Genomic DNA, 19,429 nt, shown 5'->3' on the forward strand with positions numbered 1-19,429 from the left:
CTTGTAACTCCCCCCCCCCCCCAACACACACACACTCTCACATTCACCGACCAGCGTTCTGTCTCCCTTACTCCCTCCACCTTCTACCATGGCCTGACTAGGTCATACTCACCCTTCAAAAATTCATCTCAGATATTTCTCTTTCAGAAAGTTGATTTGGATACATCCCCCAGCCCTAACCTCCCTTTTCTTCTGCCACACCACACACACCAGTTTATGTTTGAGTTGATTTCCTAATGCTCCCACAGCAGCATTTCTTTTACCCTATGGAAGCACTGGGTATAATTCCCGCGTATGTTTCCCACCTATATCATTCACTGGTTTCCCATTGCTCTCAGGATAAAGACTAAGGCCTTATCTGTATCTCTTTGTAATGTATATAATGTTGAGTCACTATGTTGTACACTTGAAACTAACATAATATTGTGTGTCAATTACATTTCAATTACAAACAAAATAAAATAAATAAAAGTTAACATTTACTTAAAAAAAAAATTCTACCTGCAGGGCTCTGAGGACTAGCCCTGGCTTCCTCCCCTGCCTCCTTTTCCACCATGTTCTCTACCCAAACTGGCCTTCCATTTGCTTGAAACCATTGTGTCCCTTTTCGCCCTATGATCTTTGCCTACACTGCTCCCTCTCTCTAGAGCGCTCTTTCTTTCTTTCCCTCTACCCTCCTTGCCTGGTTAACTCCTACGTTTTGTTCAAGCCTTAGTTCAGTTGCCAATTCCGCAAGGAAGACTTTCCTGACTTTCCTTAACTGGGTCAGGTTCCTCCAGTTCTCAAAGGACCGTTTAACATTTCCTCAGAGCTCTTACTTCATTTTTTAATTACACATTCATTCTTGTGATTATTTAATTAATGTCTCCCTTTATGACTGGACTGTCAGCTCCACAATAGTACAAACCAATCTGTCTTGCTTACCATGGTCTCTCAGTGCCTGGCAGAATGCCTGGCATCTAATGGGCCCTTGATAAATATTTGTTGAATGAGTGAATGAATATAATGTAACTAAGGTTACCTGACTGTCTCCTTCATTAGTCTCTGCAGCTCTGGAACAAAAGCTGTGCCTGTTTTTTCTAGGCCTTGCACTTAGCAAATGCCTCCACATAATCATTGTTCTCTGCATGTTTGTTGATTGAATCCCAGGCCAGTTCCTTCTTGGGAGCCTCTAGTGGAAACATGCTATCATGGGACCTAATTAGTAGGTGAGGTCTTTCAGGTATTAACAGAGAGGCTAAACCAAGAACCTAAATGGATTTTAAGTGGGTTCAAACTAGGCTGCTTGGTTAAAGCAGACCCAGGGGAGCCAGGGTGGGTCAGTCGGTTAAGCGTCCGAATCCTGACTTTGGCTCAGGTCATGATCTCACAGTTGTGAAATCTGTGCTCGCAGTGCCGCTGGGGCTGCTTTGGATTCCCCCTCTCCTCTCTGTCTGCCCCTCCCCCACGCCCTCTCTCTCTCAAAATAAATGAACTTTTTTTTTTAATTAAAAGAAAAAAACCAGACCCAGCCTTTTTTCCATCTTGTAGAAGATACTTCCTTACTTCTTTGAAGGCAATATCATGGACTTGAAGGATCTCAAGAAAAGATAAGACCGTTTAGTCTCAAGTCTGAACTCTCTATCTAACCACAAAAAAGCTTGTAGGGCCTTAAAAGAATTCTAGGTTTTATTGTTTCTGCCTGGGAGTGCCAGGTTGGCAGGAACTCACTTCACACTCTCTGGTGAAGGAAAAATTGCCTGAAGAAAGAGACAGAGTGTTCTTCTGTCTTTCCCTGTCCTCCACCCGCAGTGATCTATACCAGGTCTGGGGAGGGAATCCAGCCATGGCTGACTGGCGGGACTAGCATCTCGGTGTGCTTCTCCCAGGCCAGTTCTGTTCCATGAGCTGAAATCTCATCTTCCAGAACTGGCAGCAAACTCTGGACATGGCCATGGGGTGGGCTTGATAGTGTCGTTCAGGAGATGGTTCCTACAGATTTGTAAAAGCCAATTTTTGAATATTCAAAATCTTCCTTCCTTCCTTCCTTCCTTCCTTCCTTCCTTCCTTCCTTTTCTCTGATAGCGGGTTTACCAGCATGCTGCTAGACTCAGGTTTCAGTCCTGGGTGGACACTCACTAGCAAACTCATTCAGTTTCACAGGGCCTCAGTTTTCTCATCTGCAGAATAGGACCCCATAACAGTAGCTACCACACAGTTGCTGTAAGTGTTAAGTGATCAGGTACATAAAGCGCTAAGCCCAGGACTTGAAAACTTGTAAGCATTCATAGATGTTGCTCGATTATCATTCTCCATGTATCTTGTTGTCTTTTGCTAATCACCTGTGCTATTGATTGAGGATTAGACAAACTTGGTTCTTAACATCTAGTAATATTTTAGCAATATTTAAAACATATTATTTTCTAAGTACCATTACCCCTGATGTGCAAGTGATGCCCTCTTATTTACTCAGCAGCTGAATATGATGTACTGGTGACCATCCTCAGTGTGTTTCACAGGTTTGTGTGTTACCGTCCAGGATGACAGAGAACTTGTGGATTCAGTAGTCTCTCTCTCCTCTTCTTTAATTTAGACTCTTTCTAATCCTAAAGAATCCCCAAGTTACTGAGAATAAACTGTCCCCTGGCTTCTAGAATCAAATATTCTTTGAGGGAGATCAAGATGTTATACTCTAGATGCCAACCACTTGTACTCAGCACCTGCCACAGGCAGACTGTTGGGGAAATTTAAGAAAGAAAATAAGGAGAAAGAAAAGGAAATGAAAAGAAGGACCTCAAATCCCTAATCTACATTCTGAAATGCAACATGCTCTGAAAACTAGACATTCTTTCGTAACTCAGATTGTGGCAAAACCTGACCCAGACTGTTCTGAGACTGCTTAAAGTCTTTATTTATCACCTATGTGTTCATATGTGTGTGATCTGGTGCAGAATCGCCAATGTGTTTGATTATAGGGGACTGCTCCAGACCCCACAGAAGTTCTTCCTTAATATACAATAAATGCAACCAATTGTCTTTCTAAAATCCCCCAAATCCTGGGTTCAGAAATTTGTCTAGCTTTTCAGATAAGGGATTCCGGGCCTGCAGTAGAAATCACAGTGTCTGTCATATGGAGGTTAGAGTCTGGCCATACCAGATCAATCAAGCCGAGCTTCCAATAAGAGGGGCATAGATGCTTGGACCACGGATAGCTGGCCGGAAGTGCAGCCTGTAAAGCCAGTCCAGCTGTATCACCCAATAGCTCAATCCCAGTCTTAGCCCCCACACTCCTTTATGAGGAGCAAAAGATATAAGCAGATACACACACTTTCCCAATGATCTCCAATATCCATTATTTGTTCCCTGGGTTCTGGATCTTTAATTCTCTGCAGTGTGGCTTCTCTGCCCCTAAAACGCTGACTCCCATAGAGCATCATTCCGTTGGAGGTCAGGAATTATTTTAATGCTTAGACAAAACACCCTGTAAGAGGAACCACAGAGCACTCCCTGGCATCGCGACATGCTCTGATGCCCCAGTTGTGCCCGAACTTTAATGGTACACCCTGGCCCAGAGCATCCTGCAGGCTCTTGGCCATCTTGAAGACCAGCACACGTCTTAAATGGAAGTATCCTTCCTACAGACTGATGCTTTAAAGGCCTGGGCTTCCAGCCAAATGCAGAGCAATTCTGCAGGGGCTCCGCCAGCCCTGGTCCCTTCCTCTAGCCTTCCCTTACTGATGTGCCTCCAAAAATCTTTTGAAAATGTTGTGCAAGTTACAATCTCCAGAACCAGCCCACGAGGACATTCCTTTCTCAAAGACAGCAGACCTTCCAACTCACAGGATGATGGTTTGTTTGTTAGGTCTTTTTTCTTCCCTCCTGAGCTACAAAATTTGGCTTCTCCAAGCTTAGTCTTTTGAAGTAAGTGTTTGTTATCTCTTTGGAAATGCTGGGGGCTTTCCCTACCATATGTTTCCCAACAGTCTGTTCTGAACATACCCATAAATAATCAAATAAGCCCATAAATAATAAAATAATGACTTTTTCTTGAACATTTACTATGTACCAGATCCTGTCCTAAGTGCTTTACATACATTATTAAAAAAATTTTTTTTAATGTTTATTTATTTTTGAGAGAGAGAGAGAGAGAGAGAGACAGCATGAGTGGGAGAGGGGCAGGGAGAGGGAGACACAGAATCTGAAATAGGCTCCAGACTCTGAGCTGTCAGCACAGAGCCCAATGTGGGGCTTGAACTCATGAACTGTGAGATCATGACCTGAGCCGAAGTCAGTTGCTTAACCAGCTGAGCCACCCAGGTGCCCCACATACATTATTTTAATTAATCCTCAGAGTTCTGTGAGATAGGCATTTTCTTTCTTTCTTTCTTTCTTTCTTTCTTTCTCTCTCTCTCTCTCTCTCTCTCTCTCTCTTTCTTTCTTTTGTAGGCTGGGAGATCAATGAATAGAGTGATATCTTCCATGTAATCGTCTTCCGTAGCCTGATCATGTCCCAAGATTTAATTAAATGAACAGGGAGGCTTGCCCTGAACTGAACTCAAGGCATTGCTTTTTTTATCCCCAGTTTGCAGCTAAGGACACCAAGGCTTGGAGAGTTTAAACAGTTCGTTTAAGGTCATACAGATAAATCAATGTTAGAGCTGCAATCGGAAGGTAGGGTTTTCTGACTGCAGCGTCCGTGATTGTAACTGCCACAGAAATGTGGGAAACAGAAAAAATGCCTTTGGTTGAGTGATCCTTAGCTTCTCTATTCTGTTTATTCTCCAGTCCCCTAGCCCGCATAAGTCAGGTAGCCCCATCTACAGATACTTGTGTCTTGAGTGGAGTCTTTGCAAGTTCCTCCCTTGACACAGAACTGTCCCCTTTGAAAGCACTATAATGGCCTCACCAGCACTTTCTGATTGGCCCAGTGGCAGTCAAGTCACTCTTAGCTTTTATCACAGTAGAATCACTTGCCATTGCTTTTAAAGGACTGGGGTGAGCCCAGAGCCCACTCTGGGAACCCATTGGATAGTCCTACTTCAGACTGGGCTGGAAAGGCCATGGAAAAGGGAAGTTCTCATAGACCTGGGCTTTGGTTTCTGCTGTGTTATTAACTATTTGCTTGACTGAGCAAGTCATTTAATCTTTCTGATCCTCAGCTGCCTCTTCTGTAAACTGAAGCTATTAAGAATACTGATCTCAGGGCGCCTGGGTGGCTCAGTCGGCGTCTGACTTCAGCTCAGGTCATGATCTCACAGTCCGTGAGTTCGAGCCCCACATTGGGCTCTGTGCTGACAGCTCAGAGCCTGGAGCCTGCTTCTGATTCTGTGTCCCCCTCTCTCTCTGCCCTCCCCCAGTCACACTCTGTCTCTCTCAAAAATGAATAAATGTTAAAAAAAATTAAAAAAAATACTGATCTCCTCATGGTGCCATGACAAAGGAATAGAGAAAGGCAGGCCTGGGAAGGGTCTCACATACAGTGAATGCCTAGGAAATAGAAGGTGTTGTTATGGTTGTTAATTAGAGCCTGTGTTAAAAATTTTTTTTTAATGTTTATTTATTTTTGAGGGGGGGGGGGAAGAGAATCCGAAGCAGGTTCCAGACTCTGAGCTGTCAGCACAGAGCCTGATGCAGGGCTTGAACTCACGAACTGTGAGATCATGACCTGAGCCGAAGTTGGACACTCAACCAACTGAGCCACCCAGGCACCCCAGTAGGAGCCTATGTTTTAATGCATGGATTATTTGCATTTTTATGGTACTTGGAGTTTCACAAAGCATTTTATGTGGGTAAGCAGGCATCTCTAGGTGCCTATGGTGTAGATAATATAAGAGGTATTTTATAATCATTTTGTATTTTTTATTCCTCCTGTTACATGAGATAGGTGAACACTTTGTCTTTTTCTCTAGCCAAGAGAAGTGTGACACAGAGAGGCTGAACAGCATATCAAAGCAAATCTGTGGCTTAGCCAAGAGCAAAACCCTGAGTCCCAAGACATCACTTTATTATGTCACGCCTCTGTTGGGCAGCCTCATTTCAAGGGCCCCATGTTCATTGAAAACACTGAAAAGTAAAAAAAGACAAAACTCACATTTCTGCCAGACAGATGATATCCAGGCGTTTCTGGAAGAATGATTAGCAATCCCGGCGTGAGGTTTTGTGTTGAAGGTGCTTGGATACGAAGGAGGAATGTAAAACCCCACGGAGCTCGTTTCACATGTCACAGTCTATTCTGGATCTTGAAAGTGGGCCTCGGAGGCCCCAGCTGTGCCCCAAGAGAGCTGCATTCCTGTGGAGCCTTCCAGCACCATGCAGGAGGCAGGGGGTGGGGAGCAGGGCCCAGGATTTGCAAAGGGACCCAGTGGGTGTCTCAGCCAAAGAGCAGGAAGCAAATAATAAGCTACCCCAGCGCCAGCCTTCCAGGGCTTAGTTTTTGCAGAGCCTACATTAGGACAGTATAAACCTTGTTTTCTTTTGCATTATTTCTTTTTAAGGACTTTGGCTATTTTTAGAGGTTCCTTCCACTTGCCAACTCTCTTTGAACCCACACAAAAAGTCCAAAAGGGACCATTCTCCCGTCTCCCCAGTTTGCCCTGTTTCAGCATGCCCAATGCTCTCATGGTCCTGTGACTGTGTCATTGGCATTCTCCACACAGGCCTGCACACACCCCAGCTGTTGGCAGGAGCCAGGTGGGTTTTATGGGAAGGAGTTGGAGCAAGAGAATATGAGCAAATGCTCTGGGCAAGGACTGGTGTCTGATAAGGGATGAAAGAGCTTGGAAGTGTGTTGGAATCTCGTATCCAAGAAGGTAAACTCAGAGATAAATCTGCGCCCGGTATCTAGCATCTCCAGGAAGGTGCACACTGTGCGTCCCACTCATAGGTAGGTACCGGGAAGCTCGACAGTGTGCTCGTCTGTCAAACATGGCCTCTCACGGGAGTCTGCTTTCATTCTGGCAGGTAGTTCAAAGCATGGTTTGCTTTCATCCCTGCAACTCCTCATGGCTTCTCTTCTTGTTTATTTCTTTTTTCTACATAACCTTTCCAAGCCATTTATACCCCGCACTATCCACTGCTCCTCTCTCATGCTTTAGAGATCAAAGTGCTACTCTTTTGGGTGGGGTTGTTTGAAAAATGAAGAATTTCTACACTATTGGCCTTTGAGAGTAGATTAGGCAACAGGAGGTAAGAAGAAATGTCAGACGGACTTCTCCTTACTTCTCTAGGCTGCCATCTTTTTGTACGTAATATCTGCTGGCTTTCAAAGGTCCTGCATTCCTTGGTTCCTCCTTGGTGTTGTCAGGTTCAAGGGGCTCCTCTGGAATTCCATAAATCTAGACATTTAGATGGGTGTGGGGCAGACAGGAGGCAGAACATTTTCCAACGTTCCCCAATATTGTGTTCTTTTTTTTTTAATGTTTATTTTTGACAGGGGGGCAGGGGCAGAAAGAGGGGGACAGAGGATCTGAAGCAGGTTCTGTGCTGACAGCAGCAAGCCCGATCATGGGTTTGAACTCACAAACCACAAGGTCATAATCTGAGCTGATGTCAGATGCTTAACCAACTGAGCCGCCCATGTGGCCCACCAATATTGTATTCTTGACCCCTCAGTGGTGAGAGTACCTTTCTCAGAGATATGTTTGTATAGAAAATAAGTCAGTGGTATTGTTTTTCCAAAACTGTCCTCCATAGGGGTAAGTCATTAGGTTGTAAAGTTTCACACTCTATAGTGGGAGTTTGGTTGATTTGATTTGCAAAACTTCTTAACACTGCATTTTCAGCAGCATAAGTATTATGTGAAGCAGGGTTTCTGCCTCCGTGTGCCTAAATGTGTCTGGCCCACCCTGTCTAGGGTAGCTCCCTGCACTCCTCTGTGTATGAGTCCTGTATAACACTTATGATAATTTATGACTTTATGTATGTGTTTGCTTACTAGTTATTGACTGTCTCATGCCAACCCCCTTCCCAAACACACACACACACACACACACACACACACACACACACACGGTGGACTATATAAATCTAATGAGGACCCGTAATCAGGTTTGTTTTGCTCACATATGTTAGTTCCTAGATCTGTGCCTGGTATGTTATAATTTTGCTCAGTGAATATTTGGGAATGGATGAAGTCAAGAAATATTTTCTTAGTTGGGGCGCCTGGGTAGCTCAGTCGGTTGAGCTTCTGACTTCGGCTCAGGTCACGATCTCAGGGTCTGTGAGTTCGGGCTCTGAGTCAGGCTCTGTGCTGACAGCTCAGAGCCTGGAGCCTGCTTCAGATTCTGTGTGTGTGTCTCTCTCTGCCCCTCCCCCGCTCATGCTCTGTCTCTCTGTCAAAAATAAATAAACATTAAAAAAAAAAAAGAGGGGCGCCTGGGTGGCTTGGTCCGTTAAGCGTCCGACTTCCGCTCAGGTCATGATCTCACGGTCCGTGAGTTCAAGCCCCGCGTCGGGCTCTGCGCTGACAGCTCAGAGCCTGGAGCCTGTTTCAGATTCTGTGTCTCCCTCTCTCTCTGCTCCTCCCCTGTTCATGGTCTGTTTCTCTCTGTCTCAAAAATAAATAAACGTTAAAAAAAATTTTTTTTAAATAAAAAAAAAAAGAAAAATATTTTCTTAGAAAAGCTGTTCGGTTTAAAAAACCTAACTTATCAAAAATAATCCCTATGGAGAAAGGTGATATTTAAGTGTAGTTCCCTTTTTGTGCAGGTCTGTTTAAGTGTGGTGTTTTGTGTTTGTCAGAAAATAGTGTTTGCCCAGGGAGCTGGGATCACTGTGATCCATATAGGACTCATAAGGAATAGAATAAAGCCTGTCCCTTCCTTTTCTCTCATCTTCCCTTCCATCTATACATCTTTGTTTCTTCCTGTATTTACTAAATGCTAATCAAATATATACCAGTCATGGTAGGGGAGGGATGATACTATACCTGCCTCACAGGATTGGTGTGAGTATAAAATGAGATCATTGTATTTCCCGGCTTCTGGCAAAGTACCTGACATATTAAGAGCCTGATAAATGTTAGCCATTAACAGTATCAGAAGTATTGATGGAGCAACTATTATGTACTTTCTGTCTCGGAGTCTCCAGAATCAGGACAAAGAATAGTATCTGTACCACCAGGGGGCTTGTGATGATCTATGTCCTCCATTTTCTTTGCATAGTATTTATTTTAAGAGCCGAGGATTACATGGTCGCCCCCTGGTTTACAGGTGGGGAAGGTCAGCTAGCCAGAATAACAGCGAGGATATGAACAAAATATCAAAATTTTAAATACCACCAGGATCAGTATTACAAGGTTTTTCCTTTTGCCCCAGGCTCCTTCTGTGGCTTGGCACAGCACCGTTGTGGATCCTGTCTTTTTAAAAGAAATTTGATTTTTTGTTCATCAAGGACTGTTTTGCCCTAAATTTGATTTTCTAAAAAAATGCTGCACTAAATGGGTGACTGGCTTAGAGGAGCATGCGACTCTTGATCTCGGGGTCATGAGTTTGAGACCTACATTGGATGTAGAGATGACTTAAACAAACAAACAAACTTAAAAAAAATATTGCACTAAAGTATTATTTATCTTGGTTTCTGAGTAAACTTGCTTTGTGCCCAAAGCAAGTACCTCCCTTGCCTTGCCTTAGTCCCAGGCTTGTGTGTTGGTCAACTTTCTCAACTCTTATGTTGAAGTTAAAGGCTGTCAAATTTATGTACTTAGTACCTACTGTCAATGCCCAGTCCAGTCCACTGTCGCAACTTCTGAAATAGTCTCCTCTTTTGTCCTCAGCATGCCCCCCCCCATCATCTTTATACATAGAGTCAGAAGGATCCTTGAAAACCTACCTCACCCCCTGCTTGCAACCTTCCATAGCTTTTCATTTCCAAGTAAAATCTGAATCCTTCCCGTGGCCTGCCAGACCCTGTATGGTCTGGCCTGACCTCCCACCACTCCTTCCCTTTGCCCACTATGCTCTAGCCAGTCCTCCAGTCCTGTCTGCCCTTGGATCCTTGAGTCCAGGGTGGTCTCTTCTACCTGCCTGCCTTCATGCAGATTGTTTGCTTTCTGGCCCTTTCTCCTGGCTGGCTCCTGCTAACTCTTCAGATGGCAGCCAAAGCCACCTCCTCAAGAGTCTTCCCTGACCTCCCTATCTAAGTTCTGTTCCCCCCAGCCTCCATTATTCTCTTTTGTACGTCCTCTTCTTTTCTTCCCAATGCTTCCCACCATTTGTAATTAAGTATGTATCTACCCAGGCATTGCTGGCCTGTCTGATGCCTTCTCACACTGGTAGACAGAAAGCTCCTGGAAGGCAGAAGCCATGTTTATTCACCATCTTTTCCACAGCCCCTCAACAGTGCCTGGCACAAAGCAGTTGCTCGATTATTTGTTGACTAAAAGGGGATGAGTGAATAAACCAATCTTCAGTTTCCAAAATCTTGACCTGAGGACTCTGCCGCACGCGAAGGGATTTTCATGTCCCATTCTGCTCTTTGTTGTCATGAACTTTGCTCTTCTAGAGCAAGTGTTTTTCCCCTAGATTATTTTTATTGGAAAAAGTGAAGCAAATATAGAGATAATTATTGATTGCCACTCATCAGGTCCCTGCTACCTATCACCAACATCCTCCTGGGAACCTGCTGCAGGATTCCTGGGAACCACAGGAAATAAGTCCGTTAACCACTTGAAATGCTTTTATAAAAATAGACCGGAATTGACCTTCTTCCTGTGGAAGGGCCTCTTTCCTCTGGGCAAACATTGCAAAGAAATGTTATCTGCTCTTAGAAACCTCCCACGTCAGTCATCCTCCCAACAGGATTTATCTGGACTTGGAATCCTGTTCTGAAATTGTCTCCCTACTGCCTGGGTCATTACCTGAGCAAATTGCTCATTTGTTATGTCCGTGCTGTTGTTTTTATATTAAAATGACAAGATTGAAGTCGAGGCCTGGGGGACCTATGGGGATATCCCAGTGCACACTGATATCCTGGAGGCCTTTCACCCTCACAGAGGTTAGCACCACTTTCCTTGGACTTCAGTACAGGTGTGCTAGCCTCAGCATTTTGATCGTTATCCCCTTACCACATCCCTTATTTTTGAATTTGATTTAAATTACTGACATGTGGTTTTCCTTAAATTTTAATTTCCTTATTTAAAGGAAGCTTTATCCCTCCAGTGTAACTGCAGAAGCATCCCATACACAGAAGGCAGTCCTCAAGATAAATACAGTGCAAGGGCGGCTGTGGTTGACTTCTGCTCAGATGCTGTCTCCTGCCCACCCACCTCTTTTGCTTACAAAGAGAGAAAAGCAATTGAAAACCTAATTGCAAGAAACCAAAGCTGTCTCCTTGACTACAATCAAAATGACTGAAGGAAACTTCAAAGAGGGCTCCCTTTCTCTCTGCAGTGTTATGGAAAGATATCTTCATATCACTCAGAACTTCTGTATCAACAGGGGCACATGCCCCTACTTTGGGAAACAAAGGGTTAATAGGGTGTGTTGCTTTACTGTTCTAGCAATTCAGCAAATAAGCAGAGGATGTCAGTCCCCTCAGAAGCTCTCAAATATAAAAGAGGGAGACAAAAAAAGATAATACAGATAAACATCAATAAAAATTTTTTAAGATTGTTCCTGATCCTATCAGGTGAAGAGAACTTCTGTGAACATGTCAATTCATAGAGTTATAAACCTTTTACAAAGCAGCTTATATATGGGAATATTTGAGATTTTCTGAAACAAAAAGACAGCTTTCTGCTTTGTTAGGTTTCTACGTTGTTTGCCTGATTTGTATTTTGTTGCTAACTTTATTTCTAATTTTTCTTATTTCTGCTTACTTTGAGTTTACCTTGCCCTTTTATTTATTTATTTTCATGCAGAATCTTGGGTCATTAATATTACTTAGACCTTCAAAACTTTTTTTTAATATGAGCAGTTAAAGGTGAAAGTTTCCCTCTAATAATTGTTTTAGTTGCCTTCCCAAATTTCCATATACCAGTGCTCTATATATAGTTAAGTTTAAACTACTCTATAATTTCTCCTTTGATTTTTTTTTTTTTTGGTGGATTATTTCAAAGTGTGTTGTTTAATTGAAAATATTTGCAGTTTTCCAGGGCACCTGGGTGGCTCAGTGGGTTAAGCATCTCTTGATTTCAGCTCAGGGTATGATCTCACAGTTCGTGAGTTCGAGTCCTGTATCAGGCTCCGTGCATGGACACTGCAGAGCCTGCTTGGGATTCTCTCTCTCTCCTTCTGTCTGCCCCTGCCCCGCTTGTGCTCTTGCTCTCTCTCTCTCTCTCTCTCTCTCTGTCTCTCCAAATAAATAAATTAAAAAAAAATATTTGCAGTTTTCCTAGATATGTTATGGTTATTGATATCTAAGTGAATTACATTGTGATCAGATAACTTATTCCATATGATTTCAATTCTATTCAATTGATTCGGGCGTGGTTTGAAGAATCACATGATTCCTCTTTGTAAAATTTGTATACATAGATTGTTTTATAATCTGCTTATTTATAACCAGGCTGTACTAAATACATTAGGATTTTTTTCCTCATCAATAAACGTAAATCTACATCTCCATTTTTTTTCTAAATTTTTAAATATTTATTTTTGAGACAGAGGCAGAGTGCAAGTGGGGGAGGGGCAGAGAGGGAGACACAGAATCTGAAACAGGCTCCGGGCTCTGAGCTGTCAGCACAGAGCCCGATGCGGGGCTCGAACCCACGAACTGTGAGATCGTGACCTGAGCCGAAGTCAGACGCTTAACTGAGCCACCCCAGCGCCCCTACATCTCCATTTGTAATGGCTACATAGGATTATAGGATTCCGTTATGTAGACATGAAAACTCTAATCCTCTCTCATTTGTCACCATTATAAACAAAGTCGCTGTTACTTCCCTGGGGAGGATTTGTGGAAGTGGAATTACTGGGGAAAGCACATGCATTTTGATAAGGTTTTTACTCAAAATATTCAGAAAGTTTCTACCTGCTACAGGTTTAAGTTCCATTTTCACCCCTTGACTTACATGTACATCCTTTCTGATTTAGATGTCTGATCTTTGAAGCAGAGGAGAAATTGATTTGAAAGTTTCAGACCTGCTGACTTTGGTTTCAAAGTCACCTCATAAAATGGGAGCCTTGCTGCCTTTGCCTAAAGTTGCTCTGAGGATGCACATTACCCTTCATAGGATTTCACTGCAGGCGTTTCTGGACACGTGACTCAGCCCCAGGATTGCTTTTCCAGCGTGGGCTTGGGCACTTGCCAGAGTCCAGTGGGCCTAGACTAAGGGGTAACAGAATGCCCCGAGGCAGCACTGGAGCTGTCTTCTGACTGACACTTGGGCCACTTTACTCCCTTGCTGCACCACCCTTATTCTCAGCTCCAACAAACCAGTCCTGACCTCTGTCCCAAGCTCACCTCCTCTACAAATCCCCAGGCATCGATGACTCCATTCAATCCAGCATCTCCCAGACCTCTGGTAAAATCACCTGTACATGCTTTATGTCTGTCCCTTTAATCCACTGTAGATTTGTAAATTCACAGTAAGTTCTTGCAAGGGCGACCTCGTCTCCCACTTATTAAATGTGGGGCCTGGCACGGAGCACAGTGTATTGAAGGCAGTCAGTAAACATTTACTGAAATAAGAACCTGGTTTGTTTCCCAGGCGGAGGTGAGGCTTGGCACAGCCAAATACAAATGGCAGACAACTGAGAACTCTTGCTCACGTAAGCACGCCAAATGGTGTCTGTCCTCGTGTTTAAAAGAAGAGACAGCCAAGATACTAGTTAAGAGCTCGCTGTGATTCAGACCAATGGATATGCTCTCTGACTCATCCCTGTATAGATGTGTGACTACAGGCGAGTTGCTAATGCTCTCTGAATCTGTTTCCTCGCGTGAACAGTACCTGCTCATAGTGTTGTAAAGATCAAATTCGATAGGAGCACGTGAAGTGAAATGTGCACAGTATCTAGCGTGTGACAAGCTCTCCGTGAACGGTATTATTAATGTCTTTGATATTTTGGGTCTTCACAGAAGACCCAGCTTCCCTCCCGGGTTTGGGCTGTGGAGCTTCCTGCTTGCCTCTTCTTTTGTGAGCCGTGGGGGACGCGCCATGAAGGCTGCTTGGCTTTCTCAAAAGCACGCTCACTCCACCCTTCCGCAGAGGGAGATGGTTGCCCTGGTAAGAGGACTTTGCTTTCCTTTCAGGACTCCTGAAATCCAGATAACAAAGCTTCTGACCAGTTAATAATCAAAACAGGAGAAGACTCACCAGGGGTCCACAGGTTGATTGCTCATTGTTTCTTAAGGCTGTATATTTTGCACTAACACTTCTGATTTTCTTAGGCCGGTTCCATTCATTGGAAGCATCGGGAAGACAAGGGCTGGGCATCTTAAAGGAAACTTACACTGTAACACTTAAGACCAGAGACTGCAGTCAGGGAGACCTGGGCCCTGATGTGGGTCTGCACTTATTTGCTGGGTGGCTTTAGGCAAGTAAGTCACCCACTCCCCTGGGCTTTGAGTTTTCTCATCCCTTGAATGGAGATAATAATAATACCTCATAGGGTGGTCTGGAGGATTAATGAGATAATGCGTGTAAAACACCTAGCAGGTACTAAGGTGTCCATGAATGTGAGTTACTGTCATCATCATGTTTGAACGCTGGCATCACCTTTCTGTTGGACCTAGTTCAAGTCCTTGCCTGTGGGGTCAGCTCAGCAGCTTAAATGAATACCATGAATAGAATATGTGCCCCACCCACCTTCTGCCAGAAGGTGAAATCAGAAATCTTTGTCATTCTGCAGATCCTAACTATAGTTTGTGGTGTTTTACTTCATTGAACAAGCTTTTTAGTCCCTGACTCTGGGGACCTCAGGAGCACATGTGAGTTTTTTACTTAAGCTATACCTTATGTCACCAGGCATAGGGCATAACTCTGCCTTTGCCTCCTGAGCTTTGTTCCTGAGTGGGTCCCCCCTGCGTGGGGATCATGGGAGTGCCCCTCCTCCAGGGGTCTGTACTCACTGGGCCTGAGTTGGGGCTGGCACCTGTAAGCTCAACACGTCTCCCCAGGAGAATCTGATGCAGACCAGAGTGAGAACCCCTGGTCTGGGAAATCCTTTCTTGCTACATCAAGAGAGACATAAGGGGGTGCCTGGGTGGCTCAGTCGGTTAAACGTCTGACTTCGACTCAGGTCATGATCTCACGGTTGATGGGTACGAGCCCCACGTCGTGCTCTCTGCATTAGGAAGGAGCAAACTTCAGTTCCTGTGTCTTCCTCTCTCTCTGCCCCTCCCCCTCTCAGGCACATGTTTTCCCTCTCTCTCTCTCTCTCTCTCCCTCTCTCCCCCTCTCTCAAAAATAAATAAACATGAAAAAAGTTTTTTTCTAAGAGAGAGATAAGGAATTCAGCCTAGAAGGGAGAGGCCAGCTTGATTATTTTTCTCCTTTTTAGCAAAGTCACTGAAATATCTCCAAATCTACTCTCCTTGTTTTCTTTAAAAGCAGTGGCCTGAGGGACATTGCCCATTTTGATATGTTTATTTTTTCCTCTTTCTTTCCATTACTCATATTTCCTTTACTGAATTATTGTTTGTCCTTGCTGGGGGGGGGGGGGTGGGGGGTGGTAGGGAGAAAATAAAACAGAGGGTAAGGCAAAATGAATGAAGGCTCCAGGTCCCTGTAGCCTTGTTCTGCTGTGTGACACTGGGGCAGGTGGGCTGCCTGTCTCTGCAGCAAGAGGCACAGGCCTCCGGCAGGCACACCAGCGCACCCCGACTTGACTCGGGTTGTCACAAAACCCTGGGTGTCTGATCACGGGCTGATCACGGGCACGTGGTGGCAAGGCCCTTAGTTCTCCAAACCAAACCAGAAAGCAGTTTTGAAGAATAAACTTGGGCTTAATCACAGTACACAAGCCCATAATAAGATGAAATCGGGCCTCCAGGGTGAGCAAGGTTATCTGGTTTAGGACTGTAATGAGGTTCTGTTATGTTTCCGTTTCTCTCTGCCTCTTATTTTAATGGGTAAAGTTGCTCCAACAGTTCACAGATCGGGGCACTCATTTATTCACTTGATGAGTTCCACTGTGTGCCAGACATGAGGAATATAGTGGGAAACAAGGCAGATGCAATGAGGACCTCCTCGAGCTCACATTCTAGCGAGGAAACCCACCATAAAAGGGACTCCCAGTGAAGTGAGTGTTGCAGTGAAGTCCAGGATACCATGGGAGTTAGATGATAGGGACCTAAGGAGCCTAAGAGACAGGAAGACTTCCTGGAAGTGGAATTTATATTCCTAGTGAGTAGGGAAAAGAAGGTAGCAGGAAGAGCATGTGCAAAGGTCCTGAGTCCAGAAAGAGCATGTTTCACTTGGGGAGAAAAGAGTCGGTTGTGGATGAGGAGAGACGGCTGTGGCTGGAGCAGTTGGCAGGGTCAGCCCATGCGGAGCCCTGGAGATTTTTATCTCAAGGACTGTGGAAAACTGCACGATGCAGGCTGGGCTATGACATAATCAGATTAGCTTTTTTTTTTTTTTTTTTTTTTTTTTTTAATGCCACTTGGCTACTTAGTGGAGAAATATGGGAGTAGAGGCAGAAGCAGGGAATAGGTGAGGTAGCCCAAGTAAGAGGCAGCGGGACCTCAGATAGGGTGATAGACATGGGCATAAGCCAACATGTGGTGTCCATTCTTCATGGCTTCCCAGCCAGGTTATCTTCGATCACAAGCACAGTAGCTTTCTCTGAGAGAGACAGCAGCATTCAGTCAGTGCATGGCACTGAGAGGTGAGATAAACTTGGATTTTAAATTCCTCACTGCCAGATATACCAGGAAATGTATCTCTCCCCATGAGATGGTGCTGCTTTGAGAATATGGGGCTCATTGATCTTCAGTAGCCAATTTGGAAGTGAGGCACCATGGCATCTTAACAAGATGACAAATAATGCGGGGGAGCCAGAGTGCCCTCGCTGCCTGACCTGCCGGTCTGGGCATTAAGGACTATTCTCCCTGCTCCTGTCCATCCTGCTGTGACTCACCAAATGCCTGGACAGATCATCTGTCTCTCACTTGCCTGTGTATGACCTCAAGAACTGCATTTCCGAGTCATGCTACTATACTTTATGAAATATACAAGATCCTGTCATCTCTGAGAGTTTTAAGGGCAGATCAGACAGCCTGGAGGGGAGGGAGTGGACCAGCCAGCTCTCAAGATGCTTCCTGGTCTTATGACACCTTGGGGCTTGGTGACACCATAGAAGATGGCTGAGGTCATTCGAGGGCACTCATTCATTTACTCAGCAAATGGTTATTAAGAAACTGCTGTGTTCCTGGCCTCATTCTCAAGTGATGAACAAAGCTGGCAGTGTCTTTACCCCATGGAGCTTAAATTCCAGTAATTTCCTGAGGCACAATCAGTGACCCACACTACTTCCATGCTCTCTTGGTCTTGGTGTTGAATAAGAAGGCCCACATTCCCTGGCATCAGAACTTCCGGTGGCCTCAAACAAGAGTGAACTTCCATTTTGCATATGTGCCCAGCTCTCTCTCACCCTCGGGCCTTTCAACCACTTTTCCCTTGGCCTGGAGCTCTCTTTGCCAACATTGCCTACCACCCCCAATATGTTCCTACTTCTCCTTCAGCCTTCACTTTGAATATTACTCAGATAAGCCTCCCTTTACCACCAGCCCCAGGTCCAGATCCAGCCCTGTGGGGTGGGGGGTGTCCCTTATCCTCCTCTTGTTTTCCCCCCGTTGCTGTTTACTGAACTGTTTCTCCCTCTCGACTTTGCCCCCTTAGGGCAGAGCCCTCGTCTCTGGTGCTCAGCTCTTTATCTGTAGTGCCTTGCATAGTGCTGGTACATAATATGTGCTTAATAAATGCTGAAAAAAATGAGGAAGAGAGGGGAATGATGATCTGTGCTGTGCAGCGTATTGCTTTTGCTGAAAAGACATGCACTGTCCTTAGAAACCCCTCATGAACCAAAGCCTGAGAAACTATGCTAATTAGCCACTTGCCATACTGAACCCAAGTATGGGTATTTTTTTTTTAAGATCTTATTTTTAAGTAATCTGAACACCCAATGTGAGGCTTGAACTCATAACCCTGAGATCAAAATTTGTACACTAGCGGCCGAGCCAGCCAGGCACCCCAAGTAAGAGTATTTTTGATAGGTTACATCCATACGACATTAATCCTACATATTTTCTAAAACCGCTGATCTCTCCCTACTCTAACTAACAGATCAAGAGAGATGAAAAAACCAGGGAAGAGAAGAGTTAAATTGATCTGTTATTATTTATTAATTCAATCAACAAATATTTATAAATCAGGCACTAAGGACAAGGAGGCAACAGAAAGTCCTCGCTTTCGTTGTCTTTTTTTATTCCTGTAGGGGGAGATGCTGCAGTTTTAAAAAGTGTCCAACTGACTAAGAAAATCTGAAGCAGTGCCAATTCCTGTTTTCCTCTGTTGAAATCAAATATGAACAGAAGGGGGAAGTGCACTGGTAGGGGGAGAGTGGTCCGGGTGTCTCTGAGGAGGTGACCTTGAGCTGTGACCTTTGAAGATGAGCAGGAGTTCAGCGGGTGGGGTCAGGGATGTGTGCAGGGCCACATGCATCCGCGTCCATTTGACCAGCGGGAGGAGACTGAGTGATCCCAGTGAGCAAGGAGCTGGCACATTTCGGGGAAGAAAAGTCAAGATGCTAAACTTTCTTCCAGGTGTTAGCCCAGAAGAGGCAAAGGACTCAAAAACAATTCACCAATGGGGGGAGAGGAGGGTGCGCAGGACTTAATATAATCTCTTCAAAGGACAGATGCTTCTCTGAGGGCCAGAGCTGCCTCCATCCTGAACCTACCCTGATCATCCCAAGCTGGTTTTGGTGGTCGCTATGTTCTACCCAGCACTTACAGCTATTTGCATCTGTTGTTGGCCTCCCTAAGGCCTTTTCAGCTTCACGAGGACAGGCATCGGATCTTATGCATTCCCTTCCCCCATGGATACATGCTTACCTCGCACTTATGGATGCTCAGTGAATATCTGCTGACATTTATTAAATCAAATACCTAAGATTTCTGGCTAACACTTTGAAAACATACCTATTTTTAAAAAGTCTTGATTTGGGTCACAGGAATGGTAATTTGGAGCATGAAACTTTTTTTCCCCCTAATGTTTATTTTTGAGACAGAGTGCGCGCAAGTGGGGCAGAGAGAGGGGGACAGAGGATCTGAAGCAAGCTCTGTGCTGACAGCAGAGAGCCTGACATGGGACTCGAACCCATGAACTGTGAGATTATGACCTGAGCCAAAATCGGACACTCAACCAAATGAGCCATCCAGGTGCCCCTGGAGTATAGAACTTTTGAGGGAGACCCACACTTGGATGGTTCTAGTGGAGAACATTGAATGCCTTGAGGCTTTCCAGTAGAGGGGGCAGGATAAGAAAAGAAAGTTGTGGGGGGCACAG

The 19,429-nt window shown here is 44.6% G+C and overlaps 1 protein-coding gene and 1 non-coding gene across 4 annotated transcripts in view; both read right to left on the reverse strand.

Annotated features, from left to right (window-relative positions):
• FGF1 (fibroblast growth factor 1) overlaps positions 1-19,429 on the reverse strand; it is a 91,232-nt gene that overhangs the window by 26,773 nt on the left and 45,030 nt on the right. The window contains exon 1 of one of the 3 annotated variants that reach the window (XM_042986211.1): positions 6,071-6,513. The exons of 1 other annotated variant lie outside the window; for it this stretch is intronic. The gene's annotated coding sequence lies outside the window, so the exon portion shown is untranslated. Of the gene's footprint in view, positions 1-6,070; positions 6,514-19,429 lie in introns of those variants that run through there. One more of the 3 variants, XM_015535627.2, reaches the window with a different exon arrangement.
• On the reverse strand, positions 4,418-4,542 carry LOC122232355. Its single transcript, XR_006209722.1, has one exon. It is a non-coding gene; the product is annotated as a small nucleolar RNA SNORA36 family (small nucleolar RNA).

Source organism: Panthera tigris, chromosome A1, assembly GCF_018350195.1.
Source record: "Panthera tigris isolate Pti1 chromosome A1, P.tigris_Pti1_mat1.1, whole genome shotgun sequence".
Classification (NCBI taxonomy): domain Eukaryota; kingdom Metazoa; phylum Chordata; class Mammalia; order Carnivora; family Felidae; genus Panthera; species Panthera tigris.